The sequence below is a fragment of the Benincasa hispida genome, chromosome 4 (genome assembly GCF_009727055.1).
Source record: "Benincasa hispida cultivar B227 chromosome 4, ASM972705v1, whole genome shotgun sequence".
Taxonomy (NCBI): domain Eukaryota; kingdom Viridiplantae; phylum Streptophyta; class Magnoliopsida; order Cucurbitales; family Cucurbitaceae; genus Benincasa; species Benincasa hispida.
Window position 1 is genome coordinate 26404822 of NC_052352.1, and position 3921 is coordinate 26408742.

Here is a 3921-nt window from a genome sequence, read left to right on the forward strand (position 1 = left end):
CACCAAATGCAAACAATGCTAATGTGCAGACCAATCCTGTCCTCTTAGTGCATGATCGGAATAGGTGGATAAGGGACTATGCGTCACCAAACTTATATGATTTTACTCCAAGGATTGTGTGCCCAAATTTCAATGATACATGATTTGAGATGAAATCGGTTATATTATAGATGATTCAAGCAATTGGTCAATTTGGAGGTTCAACTAGAGAAGACCCACATGTGTACTTGAAGAGCTTTATAGAGATATGCAATACCTTCATGATTCTTGGAATCGTTGTTGAAGGAATTTGACTATCACTATTCCTTTTCAACCCTTCGAGATGAGGCTTGCCAATAGGCTTATTCCCTTGAGCCTTGCGAGATTTCAACTTGGGATGGTATGATTGAGAAATTCATGCAGAAACTCTTCCCACTGAATATCAATGCTCAACGCAGACGAGACATCACTGAATTCGAGCAAAAAGATTTAGAGACCCTTAATGACGCATGAACTGAATTTAAATGACTTGTCAGAAATTGTTCACATCATGGCTTACCAGACTATGTACTAATGGAGATTTTGTATGATGGTTTAAAAAAGCCATCACAATCAGTTGCTGATTCTGTAGTTGTAGGAGGCCTGATAGACAAGACCTATACTGAGGCCAAATAGATTCTAGATAGAATTTTTTGAAATATGGATGAGTTGTTGGACGATGGCTCTGGATCCATAACTTTGGAAAAGTCAGCATCAGATTCAACAAATGGTCTTTCAGCAGAAATGACCGTTGTCACAAATTTGCTCAAAGCAATGCAATGAACCAAGATCATACTAGCGTTAACAACATGAGTCAGGTCAACATAATAACTCAAGCTATGGCTGTAGAATGTGTGAGATGCAACGAATCGCATAGCTTCAGCATGTGTCCATTGTTTGATTTAGAAGGAATAACCCCTTCAGCAACACGTATAATCTAGGATGGCACAACCATCCACATTTTTCATAGGGTGGAAATCAGCAAAGCGATTAGAGTGGTTTACAGCAATAAGGACAAAGTTGTTCCGCCTGGATCCAAATAGTCAACATAAGGCACCCAACAAGTCCATAATAGGGCAAATCAGGTGTTAAGCTCCTCCACACCGCTTCACAGTCAAACATCGAGAATTTAGAACTGCGAGTTGGCCAAATTGCAGGTAAGTTAAATCAAAAGCAATAAAGGACATTGCCCAGTAATACAGAGGTCCCAAAGCATGTTGGTAGTAATGTCAAGAAGCAATGTCATGCTATCACTTTCATAGTGGAAAAACAGTGACAACTAGCCCTGGGAAATCTAAGAACTCTACACCGCTGCAATCATAATCCACCAAATCTAATTCTACTTCAAATAATCAACCAATAATGAAATCTCTTCCGAAACAATATAGCGCAAGCACATCAGACGAGGGAATGAAACTTTCAGTGTAGGATAAAAGGAAAAAGGCGGCACAAGCTGCCGAAGCGCATACATCTGGAAGCAGAAGTAAGTGTAAGCAGCCCCCAGAGTAAGTTGAAGAAATACCATGACAACACCCTCATTTTCCCCTAAGACTAACGGAGAAGAAAAGTGACAAAAAGCAATTTCAATGCTTCTTAGACGTTTTAAAGCAACTATAAATTAACATTCCACTGGTAGAGGCACGGGAACAAATGTCGAGTTATGTGAAGTTTTTTAAGGACATTTCAAAGAAAATGCCTCTAGAGGAGTTCGATACGGTTGCGCTTACATATGAGTGTAGCGGTTGTTTCATAACAACCTCCCTACTAAGATGAAGGAACCTGGAAACTTCACTCTACCATGTTCAATTGGGGGAATGGATGAGGACAAACACTGTGCGAGCTGGGCGCAAACAAAATCTCGTGCTTCTTTCTCTACAATTTCTCTACCTCTTCCTCTTCTAAGGGTTGAAGACCACTCATTTGACTCTTGGATCCTAGAGAATAACAAAATTATTCTTGTGGTAGTGTCAGTGATCGTTGAGGAGACGTTCGTGCCAAGAACAAGAGGAATTTTGAGGAGCTTGGGAGTATACAAAAGTAAGAACCGTTCATCCCTTTGTTTCTCCCTTCATAAAGCATGTTGTAATATTTAATGTATGTTGTTTATTCTTCTATTCTATGCTTTAGCTTGTTGTTTTTTTTCATTTAAAAATGAAAAAACTGAATGTAAGACAATCCTAACGCTTTCGCTCGGGATTCGATCCTTATACTATGATGACATCCTGAGAATGTTGTCCCTTGGGTCTATATTTTTTTAGGAGGGAGAGAGAAGTGGAGCGCAGAATAAGGAATGGTGAACCAACCTTCCCAATGGGATGCTGACAATAAGGTGGAGTCAGTTGAGGAACAAAGGATAAAGAGAGATAGATAATATGAGAAAGATCTAGCGACCTAAGGCCATTGAAGAAGAGATGGTTGATGCGACCCACTAAGGCAGTAGCGTTTGAGCACTGAAAGTAAGAACAAGTCAATGAAGAAGAGCGCACTTAGGATACAAGCACAAAAAATGAAGTCCAACAACCAATTGATCTTATGGTCGAGAGTGGTGTGGGCAACGAAGAAATCATTAGACTGCCCACCAGCAATGAGGCAGAAAGTGAAGAAAAAGATGAAGAGAGAAAAAAGAAAAGATAAGGAGGCAGATATGCCTGATGAGCATATGGAGGAAGAAAACAGTTCAGGTATCGCAACCAGTCCTGAGGTTGTGGTAAAAGAAGAAATTGACTCGATGACATTTGATTCGGCGGCAGAAATATAGGCAAGGGTAAAAGCTAAGTTGGTAGAAGAGCTTAGACAGCTTACTGAGGAAGCTCACTTGTACGCAGCTAACGCGTCAGTTCAAATCAAGATGAGAGAAGAAGAAAAGGAAGTCGCAGCCAAAGAAAGCCTTGAGGAAAAGGTAGATGAAGAAATAGCAATAGAAAATGTTACAGAAGACTTTGACAAGGATATGAAAGCAGATGAAGTCGTAGATAAGGTTGTGGAAGAATTGGAAAAGGAAATAACCGAGGACATAAATTCAAGGTAAGTGGTTCGCTATCAATTCACCCATGAACCAGGCACCCTAACCAAGTCGATGTTAAGATTATGTATACACGTGAAAATATGATATTGTTGTTGTCGGGGTTGATGCTCTAAATCTCGTAGGGTTCTATAGTTTGTAATTGTAATGTACAAATATTTTATTTATATAATAAAATATGTGATATTTTATTTCATTTTTAGTTGCATTAACCACAAACCAATAAACTAACATCTTGAAGGATCTCCGTTTATAGAGAACCTTTGAGCAGAAGTAGATCATCCAAATTCCATTGTGATTAAACACACACATTTATAGTCATACAAAATAGATTAAGCACAAATCTTAAATTACAGCATGCTTTGAACTAAAAACAAAGGATCAAGAGATTATACCTTTGAAGAACCGTTCTTCAAGTAATCTCTCGATCAAACTCGTTCACGAACACATCGAACAAGTCACAAACACTCATCTCGAACAAATAGCAAACAACAATTCGATCCTCGAACCAAACAGGACACTACCACTTGGTGACCTTGATATTCTCGGTGTGAGAATCTAGGAGTGGTGGGCTCTGGCTAATTTTGGTTAGAGGGGAAGTTTGGTGTAGAGGAGGAAGACGATCAAGATGGGAATCACACGATCGTGTAGACGACCAAGTCTATCACATAAACTTCCTACGCGATCATTTAGTCTCTCAGGCAATCGTGTAGTTACTCAATTGTGTACTCGATAGTATATCTCTTGTCTTTTTGGAATAATTAGAAAATCATTTTATTTTATCTCAATTTTTCCATAAAACCAAATAACTACCCACTAAGGGTGGTTATGGAGAAAAAGAAGTTAATTATCAAATAATTAATAAATATAAATAAATATGA

At 38.8% G+C, this 3921-nt stretch overlaps 1 non-coding gene across 1 annotated transcript; it reads right to left on the reverse strand.

Moving 5' to 3' along the window:
* Positions 1 to 429: 429 nt before the first annotated feature.
* LOC120076972 lies at positions 430 to 536 on the reverse strand. Its single transcript, XR_005481715.1, has one exon. It is a non-coding gene; the product is annotated as a small nucleolar RNA R71 (small nucleolar RNA).
* Between the last annotated feature and the right edge of the window lie 3385 nt (positions 537 to 3921).